Raw genomic sequence first — 16,263 nt, forward strand, 5'->3', positions numbered from 1 at the left:
CCCCCAGTGTTATATAATCCTATAGGATATCACATATCTCCCCCAGTGTTATATAATCCTATAGGATATCACATATCTCCCCCAGTGTTATATAATCCTATAGGATATCACATATCTCCCCCAGTGTTATATAATCCTATAGGATATCACATATCTCCCCCAGTGTTATATAATCCTATAGGATATCACATATCTCCCCCAGTGTTATATAATCCTATAGGATATCACATATCTCCCCCAGTGTTATATAATCCTATAGGATATCACATATCTCCCCCAGTGTTATATAATCCTATAGGATATCACATATCTCCCCAGTGTTATATAATCCTATAGGATATCACATATCTCCCCCAGTGTTATATAATCCTATAGGATATCACATATCTCCCCCAGTGTTATATAATCCTATAGGATATCACATATCTCCCCCAGTGTTATATAATCCTATAGGATATCACATATCTCCCCCAGTGTTATATAATCCTATAGGATATCACATATCTCCCCCAGTGTTATATAATCCTATAGGATATCACATATCTCCCCCAGTGTTATATAATCCTATAGGATATCAAATATCTCCCCCAGTGTTATATAATCCTATAGGATATCACATATCTCCCCCAGTGTTATATAATCCTATAGGATATCACATATCTCCCCCAGTGTTATATAATCCTATAGGATATCACATATCTCCCCAGTGTTATATAATCCTATAGGATATCACATATCTCCCCAGTGTTATATAATCCTATAGGATATCACATATCTCCCCCAGTGTTATATAATCCTATAGGATATCACATATCTCCCCCAGTGTTATATAATCCTATAGGATATCACATATCTCCCCCAGTGTTATATAATCCTATAGGATATCACATATCTCCCCCAGTGTTATATAATCCTATAGGATATCACATATCTCCCCCAGTGTTATATAATCCTATAGGATATCACATATCTCCCCCAGTGTTATATAATCCTATAGGATATCACATATCTCCCCCAGTGTTATATAATCCTATAGGATATCACATATCTCCCCCAGTGTTATATAATCCTATAGGATATCACATATCTCCCCCAGGTGTTATATAATCCTATAGGATATCACATATCTCCCCCAGTGTTATATAATCCTATAGGATATCACATATCTCCCCCAGTGTTATATAATCCTATAGGATATCACATATCTCCCCAGTGTTATATAATCCTATAGGATATCACATATCTCCCCCAGTGTTATATAATCCTATAGGATATCACATATCTCCCCCAGTGTTATATAATCCTATAGGATATCACATATCTCCCCCAGTGTTATATAATCCTATAGGATATCACATATCTCCCCCAGTGTTATATAATCCTATAGGATATCACATATCTCCCCCAGTGTTATATAATCCTATAGGATATCACATCTCCCCCAGTGTTATATAATCCTATAGGATATCACATATCTCCCCCAGTGTTATATAATCCTATAGGATATCACATATCTCCCCCAGTGTTATATAATCCTATAGGATATCACATATCTCCCCCAGTGTTATATAATCCTATAGGATATCACATATCTCCCCCAGTGTTATATAATCCTATAGGATATCACATATCTCCCCCAGTGTTATATAATCCTATAGGATATCACATATCTCCCCCAGTGTTATATAATCCTATAGGATATCACATATCTCCCCCAGTGTTATATAATCCTATAGGATATCACATATCTCCCCAGTGTTATATAATCCTATAGGATATCACATATCTCCCCCAGTGTTATATAATCCTATAGGATATCACATATCTCCCCCAGTGTTATATAATCCTATAGGATATCACATATCTCCCCAGTGTTATATAATCCTATAGGATATCACATATCTCCCCAGTGTTATATAATCCTATAGGATATCACATATCTCCCCCGGTGTTATATAATCCTATAGGATATCGCATATCTCCCCCAGTGTTATAGGATATCACATATCTCCCCCAGTGTTATATAATCCTATAGGATATCACATATCTCCCCCAGTGTTATATAATCCTATAGGATATCACATATCCTATAGGATTATATAACACTGGGGGAGATATGTGATATCCTATAGGATTATATAACACTGGGGAGATATGTGATATCCTATAGGATTATATAACACCGGGGGAGATATGTGATATCCTATAGGATTATATAACACTGGGGAGATATGTGATATCCTATAGGATTATATAACACTGGGGAGATATGTGATATCCTATAGGATTATATAACACTGGGGGAGATATGTGATATCCTATAGGATTATATAACACTGGGGGAGATATGTGATATCCTATAGGATTATATAACACTGGGGGAGATATGTGATATCCTATAGGATTATATAACACCGGGGGAGATATGTGATATCCTATAGGATTATATAACACTGGGGGAGATATGTGATATCCTATAGGATTATATAACACTGGGGGAGATATGTGATATCCTATGGGATTATAGAACACTGGGGGAGATATGTGATATCCTATAGGATTATATAACACTGGGGAGATATGTGATATCCTATAGGATTATATAACACTGGGGGAGATATGTGATATCCTATAGGATTATATAACACTGGGGGAGATATGTGATATCCTATAGGATTATAAAACACTGGGGAGATATGTGATATCCTATAGGATTATATAACACTGGGGGAGATATGTGATATCCTATAGGATTATATAACACCGGGGGAGATATGTGATATCCTATAGGATTATATAACACTGGGGGAGATATGTGATATCCTATAGGATTATATAACACTGGGGAGATATGTGATATCCTATAGGATTATATAACACTGGGGGAGATATGTGATAACCTATAGGATTATATAACACTGGGGGAGATATGTGATATCCTATAACACTGGGGGAAATATGCGATAACCTATAGGATTATATAACACTGGGGGAGATATGCGATATCCTATAGGATTATATAACACCGGGGGAGATATGTGATATCCTATAGGATTATATAACACTGGGGGAGATATGTGATATCCTATAGGATTATATAACACTGGGGGAGATATGTGATATCCTATAACACTGGGGGAAATATGCGATATCCTATAGGATTATATAACACTGGGGGAGATATGTGATATCCTATAGGATTATATAACACTGGGGGAGATATCACATATCTCCCCCAGTGTTATATAATCCTATAGGTTATCGCATATTTCCCCCAGTGTTATAGGATATCACATATCTCCCCCAGTGTTATATAATCCTATAGGTTATCGCATATTTCCCCCAGTGTTATAGGATATCACATATCTCCCCCAGTGTTATATAATCCTATAGGATATCACATATCTCCCCCAGTGTTATATAATCCTATAGGATATCACATATCTCCCCCAGTGTTATATAATCCTATAGGATATCACATATCTCCCCAGTGTTATATAATCCTATAGGATATCACATATCTCCCCCAGTGTTATATAATCCTATAGGATATCACATATCTCCCCCAGTGTTATATAATCCTATAGGATATCACATATCTCCCCCAGTGTTATATAATCCTATAGGATATCACATATCTCCCCCAGTGTTATATAATCCTATAGGATATCACATATCTCCCCAGTGTTATATAATCCTATAGGATATCACATATCTCCCCCAGTGTTATATAATCCTATAGGATATCACATATCTCCCCCGGTGTTATATAATCCTATAGGATATCACATATCTCCCCCAGTGTTATATAATCCTATAGGATATCACATATCTCCCCCAGTGTTATATAATCCTATAGGATATCGCATATCTCCCCCAGTGCTATATAATCCTATAGGATATCACATATCTCCCCAGTGTTATATAATCCTATAGGATATCACATATCTCCCCCAGTGTTATATAATCCTATAGGATATCACATATCTCCCCCAGTGTTATATAATCCTATAGGATATCACATATCTCCCCCAGTGTTATATAATCCTATAGGATATCACATATCTCCCCAGTGTTATATAATCCTATAGGATATCACATATCTCCCCCAGTGTTCTATAATCCTATAGGATATCACATATCTCCCCAGTGTTATATAATCCTATAGGATATCACATATCTCCCCAGTGTTATATAATCCTATAGGATATCACATATCTCCCCCAGTGTTATATAATCCTATAGGATATCACATATCTCCCCAGTGTTATATAATCCTATAGGATATCACATATCTCCCCCAGTGTTATATAATCCTATAGGATATCACATATCTCCCCAGTGTTATATAATCCTATAGGATATCACATATCTCCCCAGTGTTATATAATCCTATAGGATATCACATATCTCCCCCAGTGTTATATAATCCTATAGGATATCACATATCTCCCCAGTGTTATATAATCCTATAGGATATCACAGATCTCCCCAGTGTTATATAATCCTATAGGATATCACATATCTCCCCCAGTGTTATATAATCCTATAGGATATCACATATCTCCCCCGGTGTTATATAATCCTATAGGATATCGCATATCTCCCCCAGTGTTATATAATCCTATAGGATATCACATATCTCCCCCAGTGTTATATAATCCTATAGGATATCACATATCTCCCCCAGTGTTATATAATCCTATAGGATATCACATATCTCCCCCAGTGTTATATAATCCTATAGGATATCACATATCTCCCCCAGTGTTATATAATCCTATAGGATATCACATATCTCCCCCAGTGTTATATAATCCTATAGGATATCACATATCTCCCCAGTGTTATATAATCCTATAGGATATCACATATCTCCCCCAGTGTTATATAATCCTATAGGATATCACATATCTCCCCAGTGTTATATAATCCTATAGGATATCACATATCTCCCCAGTGTTATATAATCCTATAGGATATCACATATCTCCCCCAGTGTTATATAATCCTATAGGATATCACATATCTCCCCAGTGTTATATAATCCTATAGGATATCACAGATCTCCCCAGTGTTATATAATCCTATAGGATATCACATATCTCCCCCAGTGTTATATAATCCTATAGGATATCACATATCTCCCCGGGTGTTATATAATCCTATAGGATATCGCATATCTCCCCCAGTGTTATATAATCCTATAGGATATCACATATCTCCCCCAGTGTTATATAATCCTATAGGATATCACATATCTCCCCAGTGTTATATAATCCTATAGGATATCACATATCTCCCCCAGTGTTATATAATCCTATAGGATATCACATATCTCCCCCGGTGTTATATAATCCTATAGGATATCACATATCTCCCCCAGTGTTATATAATCCTATAGGATATCACATATCTCCCCAGTGTTATATAATCCTATAGGATATCACATATCTCCCCCAGTGTTATATAATCCTATAGGATATCACATATCTCCCCAGTGTTATATAATCCTATAGGATATCACAGATCTCCCCAGTGTTATATAATCCTATAGGATATCACATATCTCCCCCAGTGTTATATAATCCTATAGTATATCACATATCTCCCCCGGTGTTATATAATCCTATAGGATATCGCATATCTCCCCCAGTGTTATATAATCCTATAGGATATCACATATCTCCCCCAGTGTTATATAATCCTATAGGATATCACATATCTCCCCAGTGTTATATAATCCTATAGGATATCACATATCTTCCCCAGTGTTATATAATCCTATAGGATATCACATATCTCCCCAGTGTTATATAATCCTATAGGATATCACATATCTCCCCCAGTGTTATATAATCCTATAGGATATCACATATCTCCCCCAGTGTTATATAATCCTATAGGATATCACATATCTCCCCCAGTGTTATATAATCCTATAGGATATCACATATCTCCCCCAGTGTTATATAATCCTATAGGATATCGCATATCTCCCCCAGTGCTATATAATCCTATAGGATATCACATATCTCCCCAGTGTTATATAATCCTATAGGATATCACATATCTCCCCAGTGTTATATAATCCTATAGGATATCACATATCTCCCCAGTGTTATATAATCCTATAGGATATCACATATCTCCCCCAGTGTTATATAATCCTATAGGATATCACATATCTCCCCAGTGTTATATAATCCTATAGGATATCACATATCTCCCCCAGTGTTATATAATCCTATAGGATATCACATATCTCCCCAGTGTTATATAATCCTATAGGATATCACATATCTCCCCAGTGTTATATAATCCTATAGGATATCACATATCTCCCCAGTGTTATATAATCCTATAGGATATCACATATCTCCCCCAGTGTTATATAATCCTATAGGATATCACATATCTCCCCCAGTGTTATATAATCCTATAGGATATCACATATCTCCCCCAGTGTTATATAATCCTATAGGATATCACATATCTCCCCCAGTGTTATATAATCCTATAGGATATCACATATCTCCCCCAGTGTTATATAATCCTATAGGATATCACATATCTCCCCAGTGTTATATAATCCTATAGGATATCACATATCTCCCCAGTGTTATATAATCCTATAGGATATCACATATCTCCCCCAGTGTTATATAATCCTATAGGATATCGCATATCTCCCCAGTGTTATATAATCCTATAGGATATCGCATATCTCCCCAGTGTTATATAATCCTATAGGATATCACATATCTCCCCCAGTGTTATATAATCCTATAGGATATCACAGATCTCCCCAGTGTTATATAATCCTATAGGATATCACATATCTCCCCAGTGTTATATAATCCTATAGGATATCACATATCTCCCCCAGTGTTATATAATCCTATAGGATATCACATATCTCCCCCAGTGTTATATAATCCTATAGGATATCACATATCTCCCCCAGTGTTATATAATCCTATAGGATATCACATATCTCCCCCAGTGTTATATAATCCTATAGGATATCACATATCTCCCCCAGTGTTATATAATCCTATAGGATATCGCATATCTCCCCCGGTGTTATATAATCCTATAGGATATCGCATATCTCCCCCGGTGCTATATAATCCTATAGGATATCACATATCTCCCCAGTGTTATATAATCCTATAGGATATCACATATCTCCCCAGTGTTATATAATCCTATAGGATATCACATATCTCCCCAGTGTTATATAATCCTATAGGATATCACATATCTCCCCCAGTGTTATATAATCCTATAGGATATCACATATCTCCCCCAGTGTTATATAATCCTATAGGATATCACATATCTCCCCAGTGTTATATAATCCTATAGGATATCACATATCTCCCCAGTGTTATATAATCCTATAGGATATCACATATCTCCCCAGTGTTATATAATCCTATAGGATATCACATATCTCCCCAGTGTTATATAATCCTATAGGATATCACATATCTCCCCCAGTGTTATATAATCCTTTAGGATATCACATATCTCCCCCAGTGTTATATAATCCTATAGGATATCACATATCTCCCCCAGTGTTATATAATCCTATAGGATATCACATATCTCCCCCAGTGTTATATAATCCTATAGGATATCACATATCTCCCCCAGTGTTATATAATCCTATAGGATATCACATATCTCCCCAGTGTTATATAATCCTATAGGATATCACATATCTCCCTCAGTGTTATATAATCCTATAGGATATCACATATCTCCCCCAGTGTTATATAATCCTATAGGATATCACATATCTCCCCCAGTGTTATATAATCCTATAGGATATCACATATCTCCCCAGTGTTATATAATCCTATAGGATATCACATATCTCCCCCAGTGTTATATAATCCTATAGGATATCACATATCTCCCCCAGTGTTATATAATCCTATAGGATATCACATATCTCCCCCAGTGTTATATAATCCTATAGGATATCACATATCTCCCCCAGTGTTATATAATCCTATAGGATATCACATATCTCCCCCAGTGTTATATAATCCTATAGGATATCGCATATCTCCCCCAGTGTTATATAATCCTATAGGATATCACATATCTCCCCAGTGTTATATAATCCTATAGGATATCACATATCTCCCCAGTGTTATATAATCCTATAGGATATCACATATCTCCCCCAGTGTTATATAATCCTATAGGATATCACATATCTCCCCAGTGTTATATAATCCTATAGGATATCACATATCTCCCCAGTGTTATATAATCCTATAGGATATCACATATCTCCCCAGTGTTATATAATCCTATAGGATATCACATATCTCCCCCAGTGTTATATAATCCTATAGGATATCACATATCTCCCCCAGTGTTATATAATCCTATAGGATATCACATATCTCCCCCAGTGTTATATAATCCTATAGGATATCACATATCTCCCCCAGTGTTATATAATCCTATAGGATATCACATATCTCCCCCAGTGTTATATAATCCTATAGGATATCACATATCTCCCCAGTGTTATATAATCCTATAGGATATCACATATCTCCCCAGTGTTATATAATCCTATAGGATATCACATATCTCCCCCAGTGTTATATAATCCTATAGGATATCGCATATCTCCCCAGTGTTATATAATCCTATAGGATATCGCATATCTCCCCAGTGTTATATAATCCTATAGGATATCACATATCTCCCCCAGTGTTATATAATCCTATAGGATATCACAGATCTCCCCAGTGTTATATAATCCTATAGGATATCACATATCTCCCCAGTGTTATATAATCCTATAGGATATCACATATCTCCCCCAGTGTTATATAATCCTATAGGATATCACATATCTCCCCCAGTGTTATATAATCCTATAGGATATCACATATCTCCCCCAGTGTTATATAATCCTATAGGATATCACATATCTCCCCCAGTGTTATATAATCCTATAGGATATCGCATATCTCCCCCGGTGTTATATAATCCTATAGGATATCGCATATCTCCCCCGGTGCTATATAATCCTATAGGATATCACATATCTCCCCAGTGTTATATAATCCTATAGGATATCACATATCTCCCCAGTGTTATATAATCCTATAGGATATCACATATCTCCCCAGTGTTATATAATCCTATAGGATATCACATATCTCCCCCAGTGTTATATAATCCTATAGGATATCACATATCTCCCCCAGTGTTATATAATCCTATAGGATATCACATATCTCCCCAGTGTTATATAATCCTATAGGATATCACATATCTCCCCAGTGTTATATAATCCTATAGGATATCACATATCTCCCCCAGTGTTATATAATCCTTTAGGATATCACATATCTCCCCCAGTGTTATATAATCCTATAGGATATCACATATCTCCCCCAGTGTTATATAATCCTATAGGATATCACATATCTCCCCCAGTGTTATATAATCCTATAGGATATCACATATCTCCCCCAGTGTTATATAATCCTATAGGATATCACATATCTCCCCAGTGTTATATAATCCTATAGGATATCACATATCTCCCTCAGTGTTATATAATCCTATAGGATATCACATATCTCCCCCAGTGTTATATAATCCTATAGGATATCACATATCTCCCCCAGTGTTATATAATCCTATAGGATATCACATATCTCCCCAGTGTTATATAATCCTATAGGATATCACATATCTCCCCCAGTGTTATATAATCCTATAGGATATCACATATCTCCCCCAGTGTTATATAATCCTATAGGATATCACATATCTCCCCCAGTGTTATATAATCCTATAGGATATCACATATCTCCCCCAGTGTTATATAATCCTATAGGATATCACATATCTCCCCCAGTGTTATATAATCCTATAGGATATCGCATATCTCCCCCAGTGTTATATAATCCTATAGGATATCACATATCTCCCCAGTGTTATATAATCCTATAGGATATCACATATCTCCCCAGTGTTATATAATCCTATAGGATATCACATATCTCCCCAGTGTTATATAATCCTATAGGATATCACATATCTCCCCAGTGTTATATAATCCTATAGGATATCAACTATCTGCCCTTTTGTTTTGTGGGTCTGTAACCCTCTCTCTGTGTCCTCACACTTCCTGGTTGAGCAGTTTCTCATTACTACAATTCCCAGAATGCATTGCTTCCACTCTCCTCTTCATTACAATCCCTCCTCGCCCTCAATTCTACCACAGTCCTTCTCCATGTAGACCTGCGGCAGAACATTGCTCTACAGAGCCAAACAGTCTGCAGCACCTGCTGAATTAATTTCCTGTCTGATCCTCTGCCTGTGGCATTGTATGTATATAAACAGGGAGAGGGTGATGTAGCTGGAGGGTCTGGTCAAATGTGGTGACATCACTCAGGGGGTGCAACTAAAACTCACGCAGAGGTTGAAGGGAGAGGGAGGAGTCAGGGACCTTCTGAGACAACATCCCACTGACAATGGGAAGGCTACACAACTTCCTGTCAGAAGAGAGTGAGTAGCTGGAAAGCTGCTGAGACATCACCACACGTTCAATGAGAGGACTACACAACTTACTGTCAGAAGAGAGCGAGGAGTCAGGGAGGTGATGACACAACACCACAATGACAATGAGAGGACTACACAACTTCCTGTTAGGGAGGAATGACGTAAAAACATGCTGAAGCTGGTACAATATGTGATAACATTATTTCTCGTCACTTCATTGGGGGACGCAGGACCACGGGTATATGCTCTGCCACTAGGAGGCGCTGACACTAAGGAAAATAGTCTGCTTCTGTCTGAAATAAGGACATCAGTTTTGCTTAAAGGGGTACTCCGCCCCTAGACATCTTATCCCCTATCCAAAGGGTAGTTGTTAAGATGTCTGATCGTGTGGGTCCCGCAGATGGGACCCCCGCAATCTCTGTGCAGCATCTGGCGATCGTTTAAAATGCTGGGTGTCGGCAGTGGGGGTCAAGATGTCACAACCATGCCCCCTCATGACATCACACCACACCCCCTCAATGCAAGTCTATGGGAGGGGGCGTGGCGGTCGCCATGCCCCCTCCCATAGACTTTCTTTGACGGGGCGTGGTGTGATGTCATGAGGGGGCGTGGTCGTGACGTCATGACCCGCTCCAAGCGTTTGGAACAAAATGTTCCGAACGATGGGGCAGCGGAGTTCCCCTTTTAATGTCAGTAGGAGGCAGATACAGGTCCGGACTTGGCCTTTTCTTTTATTGTTGTCTTGTTGGGTGACGAACGGCGCTAGCTGACCGCCCACATGCGACGAAGGGACACAGAGTGTGGGCCGTCAACCCCTTACCGCCAGTGCCTGGAGGTTGTACCTTGGGTCCCCCAATTGTCCCTCCTGCCACGGGGGGGGGGGGGGGGCTTCTCGGCTCCACGCCCCCTATTTGTTCCTGCAGCTCAGCGCAGAAGTGGGTTTAAAAAAGTTTAGTTGTTTGATTTGTCAGCTCAGTATTGTGAAATGGACCCTCTAAGACATCCATAGAGCGCGCGATGTCTATAAGTGAGAGCTCACCGATGTGAAATAGACCCTCTAAGACATCCATAGAGCGCGCGATGTCTATAAGTGAGAGATCACTATTGTGAAATAGACCCTCTAAGACATTCATAGAGCGCGCGATGTCTATAAGTGAGAGCTCACCGATGTGAAATGGACCCTCTAAGACATCCATAGAGAGCGCAATGTCTATAAGTGAGAGCTCACCGATGTGAAATGGACCCTCTAAGACATCCATAGAGAGCGCGATGTCTATAAGTGAGAGATCACTATTGTGAAATGGACCCTCTAAGACATCCATAGAGAGCGCGATGTCTATAAGTGAGAGCTCACCGATGTGAAATGGACCCTCTAAGACATTCATAGAGAGCGCGATGTCTATAAGTGAGAGCTCACTATTGTGAAATGGACCCTCTAAGACATCCATAGAGAGCGCGATGTCTATAAGTGAGAGCTCACCGATGTGAAATGGACCCTCTAAGACATCCATAGAGAGCGCGATGTCTATAAGTGAGAGATCACTATTGTGAAATAGACCCTCTAAGACATCCATAGAGAGCGCGATGTCTATAAGTGAGAGCTCACTATTGTGAAATGGACCCTCTAAGACATCCATAGAGAGCGCAATGTCTATAAGTGAGAGCTCACTATTGTGAAATGGACCCTCTAAGACATCCATAGAGCGCGCGATGTCTATAAGTGAGAGCCCAGTATTGTGAAATGGACCCTCTAAGACATCCATAGAGCGCGCGATGTCTATAAGTGAGAGCTCACTATTGTGAAATGGACCCTCTAAGACATCCATAGAGAGCGCAATGTCTATAAGTGAGAGCTCACTATTGTGAAATGGACCCTCTAAGACATCCATAGAGAGCGCGATGTTTATAAGTGAGAGATCACTATTGTGAAATGGACCCTCTAAGACATCCATAGAGAGCGCAATGTCTAAGTGAGAGCTCATTATTGTGAAATGGACCCTCTAAGACATCCATAGAGAGCGCGATGTCTATAAGTGAGAGATCACTATTGTGAAATGGACCCTCTAAGACCTCCATAGAGAGCACGATGTCTATAAGTGAGAGATCACTATTGTGAAATGGACCCTCTAAGACATCCATAGAGAGCGCGATGTCTATAAGTGAGAGCTCACTATTGTGAAATGGACCCTCTAAGACATCCATAGAGAGCGCAATGTCTACAAGTGAGAGATCACCGATGTGAAATGGACCCTCTAAGACATCCATAGAGAGCGCGATGTCTATAAGTGAGAGCTCACCGATGTCAAATGGACCCTCTAAGACATCCATAGAGAGCGCGATGTCTATAAGTGAGAGCTCACTATTGTGAAATGGACCCTCTAAGACATCCTTAGAGAGCGTGATGTCTAAGTGAGAGCTCACTATTGTGAAATGGACCCTCTAAGACATCCATAGAGAGCGCAATGTCTATAAGTGAGAGCTCACCGATGTGAAATAGACCCTCTAAGACATCCTTAGAGAGCGCGATGTCTATAAGTGAGAGCTCACCGATGTGAAATAGACCCTCTAAGACATCCATAGAGAGCGTGATGTCTATAAGTGAGAGCTCACTATTGTGAAATGGACCCTCTAAGACATCAATAGAGAGTGCGATGTCTATAAGTGAGAGCTCACTATTGTGAAATAGACCCTCTAAGACATCCATAGAGAGCGCAATGTCTATAAGTGAGAGCTCACCGATGTGAAATGGACCCTCTAAGACATCCATAGAGAGCGCGATGTCTATAAGTGAGAGCTCACTATTGTGAAATGGACCCTCTAAGACATCCATAGAGCGCGCGATGTCTAAGTGAGAGCTCACTATTGTGAAATGGACCCTCTAAGACATCCATAGAGAGCGCGATGTCTATAACTCAGAGATCACTATTGTGAAATGGACCCTCTAAGACATCCATAGAGAGCGCGATGTCTATAAGTGAGAGCTCACCGATGTGAAATAGACCCTCTAAGACATCCATAGAGAGCGCAATGTCTATAAATGAGAGCTCACCGATGTGAAATAGACCCTCTAAGGCATCCATAGAGAGCGTGATGTCTATAAGTGAGAGCTCACCGATGTCAAATGGACCCTCTAAGACATCCATAGAGAGCGCGATGTCTATAACTCAGAGCTCACTATTGTGAAATGGACCCTCTAAGACATCCATAGAGAGCGCGATGTCTATAAGTGAGAGATCACTATTGTGAAATGGACCCTCTAAGACATCCATAGAGAGCGCGATGTCTATAAGTGAGAGATCACTATTGTGAAATTGACCCTCTAAGACATCCATAGAGAGCGCGATGTCTATAAGTGAGAGCTCACTATTGTGAAATAGACCCTGTAAGACATCCATAGAGAGCACGATGTCTATAAGTGAGAGCTCACCGATGTCAAATGGACCCTCTAAGACATCCATAGAGAGTGCGATGTCTATAAGTGAGAGCTCACTATTGTGAAATAGACCCTCTAAGACATCCATAGAGAGTGCGATGTCTATAAGTGAGAGCTCACCGATGTGAAATAGACTCTCTAAGACATCCATAGAGAGTGCGATGTCTACCGCATTCATGGCTGCAGCTCCGGTACTCCACTATAAGTGAGTTGACCTGAGAAATGCACCCTATCCGGCAACCATAGAGAACACGGTGTTTCACATCCACGCCGGTGGCTGTTTCGGTACTCCTATGAGAGTTGACTGATTTACAATGGACCCTCTATTTCATCAATGGGAAGCATTGCGTCTGCCACAGCTGGAGTTCCGGTCCCCCACTACCAGTGAGGAGTGACCAGCGAGAAGGTCCTTGCAAGTCCAGTGGCCCTTATATGTTGACAGGGACCACCTTCAGTCTCTTAGGTGGTGTGACGTTGGTTGTCAGGTGGTTTCTTTAATTTTTGTCGCTCACCAAATCTGCTGTGGCAGTTACGCTACCGTTACCTTCGCGGAATAAGTGCCTGACATTAGTGTCTGATTTCTACTGTGACTGGTCCAGCCACCACTTTAACCCCTCCGCAACAGGCCTCATGGTGCCCCCCTTGGGTGCCTGCTATGTCTAGTCCACCGTTACTCCCCTCCTCCAGGGAAGGTTGGGTATCTTGTGCGGTTCCATGAATTTACTGTTCCTGCGTCGTCCTCCCCCTTCCTTGGTGGCGATCTGCTGTCCTGACCTTCAGGTTCTCCCCTTTCTCAGGAAGGTGTTGGAGGTTCCCCAGGAGGGTCCTTCTTTGCCCCCCCCCCTCCTCTTGATGGATTCCTGGCAATCCTTGCATGCTTCCTGATATGGTTTTTTTCTCACTTAGGGGTAGAGTCTGCATAGAAAGAGTCCTGGTGGTCCATTCTGTTTTCCCTACCGTTCCATTACACTCTTTCAGTTGTGGTAAGGGTGCTATCGGTGTTCGGGTGCTCTTGGTTTGATGCCTGCCCTCCTTCTACGGCAGCCTCTCATGTTGGAGTGTTTTCTAGACCTTCCTCCTTGTGGCCCTCCTGTTGGGGCTCTCACTGGTTTCCGCCTATGACCATACCTCCCTGCACATGCCTGATCTCGTCTGCTCTTGGAAGCTAAGCAGGGTCGGGCCTGGTTAGTACTTGGATGGAAGACCACCTGGGAGTTCCAGGTGCTGTAGGCAACATGATGTACGGTGGCAGAGAGACTAAGACAGCCGCCCCTCAGAGAGTGGCCAGCTCAGATCCTGGCTAGGGTCAGAACTTTAAACAAGGTTCCATGGTATTCCTGCTTGCGGCAAAACCGTTCTTCCCTCTGGGTAAGGTCAGTTGCTCCATACTGGACATCAGTCTTCTGTACCCTCCAGGTCCTCTTTTTTAGCACCTCATTGCTCCGGCTGGTTGGACATGTAAGCCAAGTCCCCTCTGTGTCCCTCTCTGTTCCCGGTCTTGTTGGGAGGTTCCTTCCGGAGTCATCAAGTCCGCTGGGACCCAATACTTGGTCAACCTTTTCCTTCCCTCTCTGCTTGGGTTGGCGAGTGCTGGGCAGCTCAGTAGCTCCCATAGGAGTGGAGCTCCTCAGTCATTCCCTGGAGTATCGAGGGGCCGGGAGAAGCGCAACTAGCGCAAAACTTCGCCGGCAGTTGTCTTGCTTCTGAGCGCCCTGCTACGTGTCTGATACCGGGTCGTCCGTCTTTGCCAGAAGAGTCGAGCCACAGCAGCCTTGCGGTGAGTGCGGGCACCCTGTTTTTTCTTTGCGAGTATTTATGTGAGTTTGGGCTTCTTTGGTCCCCAGCACCTCCTGACTCATAGGCACGAGGACTCCGGTCTCCCCTAGTGACAGACCGCTACTGACAGCAGTTCATACTCGGTGACCGTGCTATTTGCTTACAAGTCGTTGACCACTACAGGGCCCTCATCTTTTGTTTTGTAGTCGATTCCCTCGGGTATGTCAGTCCCTTCCTGAGTCAGGACTTTCCCCCTCCATGTTTTAACCTTTTAGCGATTCCTTGTATGAGGCCCCTTTCCAGGTGGCGGTGACGTACCTCGATCCAAGGGCTGCTTTTGGGTTTCGTTCATAGCGGAGGTTGTAGTCTCTGGCCTAGGTGGGCCTCCTGTCCCGATCTTCTCAGCAGTTGCTCGGTCTATATAGATGTGGGACTCTTCTTTCCCTCCAGCCTTTTTCTTGTTCCTCCCCACACTCAGTGATGCGCCATCTTCTCTGATTCTG

At 40.9% G+C, this 16,263-nt stretch overlaps 1 protein-coding gene and 1 pseudogene across 1 annotated transcript in view; both read left to right on the plus strand.

The window, feature by feature from the left end:
- LCMT2 (leucine carboxyl methyltransferase 2) overlaps positions 1 to 16,263 on the plus strand; it is a gene marked incomplete at its 5' end in the record, with an annotated part of 63,622 nt that overhangs the window by 14,175 nt on the left and 33,184 nt on the right. The window lies entirely within an intron of this gene.
- LOC130311491 (5S ribosomal RNA) lies at positions 15,099 to 15,217 on the plus strand (annotated as a pseudogene).

Source organism: Hyla sarda, unplaced genomic scaffold (assembly GCF_029499605.1).
Source record: "Hyla sarda isolate aHylSar1 unplaced genomic scaffold, aHylSar1.hap1 scaffold_1639, whole genome shotgun sequence".
NCBI classification, from domain to species: Eukaryota; Metazoa; Chordata; class Amphibia; order Anura; family Hylidae; genus Hyla; species Hyla sarda.